Source organism: Schistocerca gregaria, unplaced genomic scaffold, assembly GCF_023897955.1.
Source record: "Schistocerca gregaria isolate iqSchGreg1 unplaced genomic scaffold, iqSchGreg1.2 ptg000913l, whole genome shotgun sequence".
NCBI classification, from domain to species: domain Eukaryota; kingdom Metazoa; phylum Arthropoda; class Insecta; order Orthoptera; family Acrididae; genus Schistocerca; species Schistocerca gregaria.
Window position 1 is genome coordinate 52,501 of NW_026062271.1, and position 7,500 is coordinate 60,000.

Below are 7,500 nucleotides of genomic sequence, written 5' to 3' on the forward strand. Positions count from 1 at the left end.
TATCGCTTAACCTAACTGTGGCTGTACCAGATTATCGCTTAACCTAACTGTGGCTGTACCAGATTATCGCTTAACCTAACTGTGGCTGTACCAGATTATCGCTTAACCTAACTGTGGCTGTACCAGATTATCGCTTAACCTAACTGTGGCTGTACCAGATTATCGCTTAACCTAACTCAATTTGTCCCTTAACCTAACTCAATTTGTCCCTTAACCTAACTCAATTTGTCCCTTAACCTAACTCAATTTGTCCCTTAACCTAACTCAAGTTGTCCCTTAACCTAACTCAAGTTGTCCCTTAACCTAACTCAATTTGTCCCTTAACCTAACTCAATTTGTCCCTTAACCTAACTCAATTTGTCCCTTAACCTAACTCAATTTGTCCCTTAACCTAACTCAAGTTGTCCCTTAACCTAACTCAATTTGTCCCTTAACCTAACTCAATTTGTCCCTTAACCTAACTCAATTTGTCCCTTAACCTAACTCAATTTGTCCCTTAACCTAACTCAATTTGTCCCTTAACCTAACTCAATTTGTCCCTTAACCTAACTCAAGTTGTCCCTTAACCTAACTCAAGTTGTCCCTTAACCTAACTCAAGTTGTCCCTTAACCTAACTCAAGTTGTCCCTTAACCTAACTCAAGTTGTCCCTTAACCTAACTCAAGTTGTCCCTTAACCTAACTCAAGTTGTCCCTTAACCTAACTCAAGTTGTCCCTTAACCTAACTCAAGTTGTCCCTTAACCTAACTCAAGTTGTCCCTTAACCTAACTCAAGTTGTCCCTTAACCTAACTCAAGTTGTCCCTTAACCTAACTCAAGTTGTCCCTTAACCTAACTCAAGTTGTCCCTTAACCTAACTCAAGTTGTCCCTTAACCTAACTCAAGTTGTCCCTTAACCTAACTCAATTTGTCCCTTAACCTAACCCACGTTGTCCCTTAACCTAACTCAAGTTGTCCCTTAACCTAACTCAATTTGTCCCTTAACCTAACTCAATTTGTCCCTTAACCTAACTCAATTTGTCCCTTAACCTAACTCAATTTGTCCCTTAACCTAACTCAAGTTGTCCCTTAACCTAACTCAAGTTGTCCCTTAACCTAACTCAAGTTGTCCCTTAACCTAACTCAAGTTGTCCCTTAACCTAACTCAAGTTGTCCCTTAACCTAACTCAAGTTGTCCCTTAACCTAACTCAAGTTGTCCCTTAACCTAACTCAAGTTGTCCCTTAACCTAACTCAAGTTGTCCCTTAACCTAACTCAAGTTGTCCCTTAACCTAACTCAATTTGTCCCTTAACCTAACTCAAGTTGTCCCTTAACCTAACTCAAGTTGTCCCTTAACCTAACTCAATTTGTCCCTTAACCTAACTCAATTTGTCCCTTAACCTAACTCAAGTTGTCCCTTAACCTAACTCAAGTTGTCCCTTAACCTAACTCAAGTTGTCCCTTAACCTAACTCAAGTTGTCCCTTAACCTAACTCAAGTTGTCCCTTAACCTAACTCAAGTTGTCCCTTAACCTAACTCAAGTTGTCCCTTAACCTAACTCAAGTTGTCCCTTAACCTAACTCAAGTTGTCCCTTAACCTAACTCAAGTTGTCCCTTAACCTAACTCAAGTTGTCCCTTAACCTAACTCAAGTTGTCCCTTAACCTAACTCAAGTTGTCCCTTAACCTAACTCAAGTTGTCCCTTAACCTAACTCAAGTTGTCCCTTAACCTAACTCAAGTTGTCCCTTAACCTAACTCAATTTGTCCCTTAACCTAACTCAATTTGTCCCTTAACCTAACTCAATTTGTCCCTTAACCTAACTCAATTTGTCCCTTAACCTAACTCAATTTGTCCCTTAACCTAACTCAATTTGTCCCTTAACCTAACTCAATTTGTCCCTTAACCTAACTCAAGTTGTCCCTTAACCTAACTCAATTTGTCCCTTAACCTAACTCAAGTTGTCCCTTAACCTAACTCAAGTTGTCCCTTAACCTAACTCAAGTTGTCCCTTAACCTAACTCAAGTTGTCCCTTAACCTAACCCACGTTGTCCCTTAACCTAACCCACGTTGTCCCTTAACCTAACCCACGTTGTCCCTTAACCTAACCCACGTTGTCCCTTAACCTAACCCACGTTGTCCCTTAACCTAACCCACGTTGTCCCTTAACCTAACCCACGTTGTCCCTTAACCTAACCGACGTTGTCCCTTAACCTAACCGACGTTGTCCCTTAACCTAACCGACGTTGTCCCTTAACCTAACCGACGTTGTCCCTTAACCTAACCGACGTTGTCCCTTAACCTAACCCACGTTGTCCCTTAACCTAACCCACGTTGTCCCTTAACCTAACCCACGTTGTCCCTTAACCTAACCCACGTTGTCCCTTAACCTAACCCACGTTGTCCCTTAACCTAACCCACGTTGTCCCTTAACCTAACCCACGTTGTCCCTTAACCTAACCCACGTTGTCCCTTAACCTAACCCACGTTGTCCCTTAACCTAACCCACGTTGTCCCTTAACCTAACCCACGTTGTCCCTTAACCTAACCCACGTTGTCCCTTAACCTAACCCACGTTGTCCCTTAACCTAACCCACGTTGTCCCTTAACCTAACCCACGTTGTCCCTTAACCTAACCCACGTTGTCCCTTAACCTAACCCACGTTGTCCCTTAACCTAACCCACGTTGTCCCTTAACCTAACCCACGTTGTCCCTTAACCTAACCCACGTTGTCCCTTAACCTAACCCACGTTGTCCCTTAACCTAACCCACGTTGTCCCTTAACCTAACCCACGTTGTCCCTTAACCTAACCCACGTTGTCCCTTAACCTAACCCACGTTGTCCCTTTGCCTAACATAGTTCACTGCTCGGAATCTCTGGTGTCGTTGTTATCCTCATGTAGATGTCTTGCGAGTGTTGCTTACTTTCCACATATTCCTGCTATCCACTGTCAATTGTACTGCAATAGGACTATATCGCCGACCCCCCCCCTCCCCCCCCTCTGTCCCCCTCTGTCCCCCTCTTTGTGTCTCTGTCCTCTCAAGCTGGTCGGTCTGGCGTTTGAGTGTTAAATGAGCCTCGCAGCTGTTCAGTTGCATTCAGATGTCGACGCCCTCAGTGTACGTCGTGGTATGGTCTGTGTCCATTGTCCGCTGATGTCGTACGCGTAACCCACACGCTGTACCGATCATCGGTCGTTACGTACAGAGTGAAGTAGTGTGATACGTGTGACCGTACGCTGGCTGTGCCCAACGGTGTCGAATCTCAATTTCCATATGTTGTGCTTGATGCTACTTGTCTCGTCTCCCAATAACAGCTAGGTTGCACTGTGGTACGCCGTAGAGGCGTGTGGGAGGAACGTACGAACGCATTGTATGTCACCCTGGGTCGCTGGGGGTGGTGGTGCGGTGAGTCAGGTCAGGTCAGGTCAGCGTGAGCCGTCTGATGTAGTGACGCGTGTATTCCGACTTTGTCGTATTGCCTCACACAAAGTGCTACCCTGGTGGACCGCGTTCCATATCTGGGACATGCCGCAGATGCCGGTTGACAGTGGATCGCGGAAGGTACATCGCATACGTGCGCGGGCCACCTTCCACGTGTTCTCTTCTGCACATGTCGCAGTGTGTATGTGGTCTGATGTAGCGTGTCGTGACACATGACATCCTGGCATGCAAGAATTGTTGAATTCGCAAATGTAGGTGGACATCTACGTTTACTGCCCAAGATACGCAAATGAACTGGAAATCCGTTGTTGAGCGGTTGTTCACGCTGGAGGTGAATCTGTGATGGCGACGATCGGTACAGCTATTAACCGGTTGTTTCAGCGGTACCCGCCACATCCACACGCGTGACTAGGCCCATGTGGGTATGAAGCGATACGCGGCGGTGGCTTGGTGGGACTGTTCCCGGCCGGTGAAGGGGGGCCGCCCGGCGTGTTGGCCGCGCGCTGCGTGGGCGCACGCGCAACAGGCGGCTGGTGGGGGGCGCCGAGTGGCAGGAGCGCCAGCCGACGGGCCCGGCAGGCGGCGCAGCTACGCTGCGGCGCACCCTGCACGCGGCGCCTGGCGGCCAAAGTTGGTTCAGCCGAGCCCGGTGCGAAGCGCGGTGGACATCTGCAGTGTGCTGGTCTGATTGAGGACTGTGTGCGTTGAGGATGCGCCGCCGCCTGGCACTCGGCGCCGCGACGCCGTCTGCTGCTCGGTCGCCCCAGCGGTTCTCGCAGGTGGTTTGTATCGCAGTTGTGCGGACGTGTTGGCGCGTGCGCTGTGCTGGGAGAGTTCGCTTCTGCACCCAAGTGGGGCTTTGCCCTTGTGTGGCGCTGGCGTTGGAGCTGCCGGTCACCATAGGTGGCGCGTGTTGTCTCCCGCCGGCAATGCCACGACAGCACGCTCCCGGGCCTCTGTCGGCAGCGGCAAGCTCAGTTGGGAGCAAGGGTGTTCGCACTAAAACCGTCTACTCGCCTAACTCCGGGCGATTGCGCCTCTCTCGAAACCGACCAAGTACCTAGGACGGCGCTGCGCGCCGCCGGGACCTGAGAGGGTTTCGAGGTGTATCGTGCAGGGGAGCTCGGCCTCCTCCTGTTTGCAGAATAATTGAGCGGACGCTTGCGTGTTCGCGCGGGCCCCCGGGACACACTCCCGGGCGGCCGGCTGCTCAGCTCTAGTTGACGCAGCTCCCTGGTTGATCCTGCCAGTAGTCATATGCTTGTCTCAAAGATTAAGCCATGCATGTCTCAGTACAAGCCGCATTAAGGTGAAACCGCGAATGGCTCATTAAATCAGTTATGGTTCCTTAGATCGTACCCACGTTACTTGGATAACTGTGGTAATTCTAGAGCTAATACATGCAAACAGAGTCCCGACCAGAGATGGAAGGGACGCTTTTATTAGATCAAAACCAATCGGATTGGCTTGTCTGGTCCGTTTGCCTTGGTGACTCTGAATAACTTTGGGCTGATCACACGGTCCTCGTACCGGCGACGCATCTTTCAAATGTCTGCCTTATCAACTGTCGATGGTAGGTTCTGCGCCTACCATGGTTGTAACGGGTAACGGGGAATCAGGGTTCGATTCCGGAGAGGGAGCCTGAGAAACGGCTACCACATCCAAGGAAGGCAGCAGGCGCGCAAATTACCCACTCCCGGCACGGGGAGGTAGTGACGAAAAATAACGATACGGGACTCATCCGAGGCCCCGTAATCGGAATGAGTACACTTTAAATCCTTTAACGAGTATCTATTGGAGGGCAAGTCTGGTGCCAGCAGCCGCGGTAATTCCAGCTCCAATAGCGTATATTAAAGTTGTTGCGGTTAAAAAGCTCGTAGTTGGATTTGTGTCCCACGCTGTTGGTTCACCGCCCGTCGGTGTTTAACTGGCATGTATCGTGGGACGTCCTGCCGGTGGGGCGAGCCGAAGGGGTGCTTTCGCGTCCCGAGGCGGACCCCGTTTAAATCCTACCAGGGTGCTCTTTGTTGAGTGTCTCGGTGGGCCGGCACGTTTACTTTGAACAAATTAGAGTGCTTAAAGCAGGCAAGCCCGCCTGAATACTGTGTGCATGGAATAATGGAATAGGACCTCGGTTCTATTTTGTTGGTTTTCGGAACCCGAGGTAATGATTAATAGGGACAGGCGGGGGCATTCGTATTGCGACGTTAGAGGTGAAATTCTTGGATCGTCGCAAGACGAACAGAAGCGAAAGCATTTGCCAAGTATGTTTTCATTAATCAAGAACGAAAGTTAGAGGTTCGAAGGCGATCAGATACCGCCCTAGTTCTAACCATAAACGATGCCAGCCAGCGATCCGCCGCAGTTCCTCCGATGACTCGGCGGGCAGCCTCCGGGAAACCAAAGCTTTTGGGTTCCGGGGGAAGTATGGTTGCAAAGCTGAAACTTAAAGGAATTGACGGAAGGGCACCACCAGGAGTGGAGCCTGCGGCTTAATTTGACTCAACACGGGAAACCTCACCAGGCCCGGACACCGGAAGGATTGACAGATTGATAGCTCTTTCTTGATTCGGTGGGTGGTGGTGCATGGCCGTTCTTAGTTGGTGGAGCGATTTGTCTGGTTAATTCCGATAACGAACGAGACTCTAGCCTGCTAACTAGTCGCGTGACATCCTTCGTGCTGTCAGCGATTACTTTTCTTCTTAGAGGGACAGGCGGCTTCTAGCCGCACGAGATTGAGCAATAACAGGTCTGTGATGCCCTTAGATGTTCTGGGCCGCACGCGCGCTACACTGAAGGAATCAGCGTGTCTTCCTAGGCCGAAAGGTCGGGGTAACCCGCTGAACCTCCTTCGTGCTAGGGATTGGGGCTTGCAATTGTTCCCCATGAACGAGGAATTCCCAGTAAGCGCGAGTCATAAGCTCGCGTTGATTACGTCCCTGCCCTTTGTACACACCGCCCGTCGCTACTACCGATTGAATGATTTAGTGAGGTCTTCGGACTGGTACGCGGCATCGACTCTGTCGTTGCCGATGCTACCGGAAAGATGACCAAACTTGATCATTTAGAGGAAGTAAAAGTCGTAACAAGGTTTCCGTAGGTGAACCTGCGGAAGGATCATTACCGACTAGACTGCATGTCTTTCGATGTGCGTGTCGTGTCGCGCAACACGCTACCTGTACGGCAGTGGCCGTGCGCCGCGTGCGGAACCACGCGTGCCTCTCAAAACTAGCGGAAGTGTTGTTGTTGTGTGGTACGAGCGCTGAAGCTCTGGAGCGGCTGGCCTGCGGTACCTGGCGCCTGGCGCCGGTTTTGAATGACGTTCGCCCGAGTGCCTGTCCGCTCCGGTGTGGAGCCGTACGACGCCCATCGGCTGTGAGGCCGTTGGACACAAAAAAAATAGTGGAACAGGGGCCGTCAGACGCCTCAGTCCCGCAAATGCTACTGTCTTGAAAGAGACAGTGGGAGACTGAAAAGGAAAAGATCACCCAGGACGGTGGATCACTCGGCTCGTGGGTCGATGAAGAACGCAGCAAATTGCGCGTCGACATGTGAACTGCAGGACACATGAACATCGACGTTTCGAACGCACATTGCGGTCCATGGATTCCGTTCCCGGGCCACGTCTGGCTGAGGGTCGGCTACGTATACTGAAGCGCGCGGCGTTTGTCCCGCTTCGGAGACGTGGGAGTGTCGTGGTCGCCTGTGTGGCCGGCCGCGTCTCCTTAAACGTGCGATGCGCGCCCGTCGCCTGGCGGTTCGCATACCGGTACTTTCTCGGTAGCGTGCACAGCCGGCTGGCGGTGTGGCGTGCGACACCTCGTACAACGACCTCAGAGCAGGCGAGACTACCCGCTGAATTTAAGCATATTACTAAGCGGAGGAAAAGAAACTAACAAGGATTCCCCCAGTAGCGGCGAGCGAACAGGGAAGAGTCCAGCACCGAACCCCGCAGGCTGCCGCCTGTCGTGGCATGTGGTGTTTGGGAGGGTCCACTACCCCGACGCCTCGCGCCGAGCCCAAGTCCAACTTGAATGAGGCCACGGCCCGTAGAGGGTGCCAGGCCCGTAGCGG

The 7,500-nt window shown here is 51.2% G+C and overlaps 3 non-coding genes across 3 annotated transcripts in view; all 3 read left to right on the forward strand.

Annotated features, from left to right (window-relative positions):
- Window positions 1-4,656: 4,656 nt before the first annotated feature.
- On the forward strand, window positions 4,657-6,549 carry LOC126325235 (small subunit ribosomal RNA). Its single transcript, XR_007559933.1, has one exon. It is a non-coding gene; the product is annotated as a small subunit ribosomal RNA (ribosomal RNA).
- A 362-nt stretch (window positions 6,550-6,911) lies between these two features.
- LOC126325243 (5.8S ribosomal RNA) lies at window positions 6,912-7,066 on the forward strand. The gene has a single exon (XR_007559940.1). It is a non-coding gene; the product is annotated as a 5.8S ribosomal RNA (ribosomal RNA).
- Window positions 7,067-7,254: 188 nt separating this feature from the next.
- LOC126325237 (large subunit ribosomal RNA) overlaps window positions 7,255-7,500 on the forward strand; it is a 4,222-nt gene continuing 3,976 nt past the window's right edge. The window contains exon 1 of the ribosomal RNA XR_007559935.1: window positions 7,255-7,500. This exon is cut by the window's right edge and continues 3,976 nt beyond it. This is a non-coding gene — a ribosomal RNA (large subunit ribosomal RNA).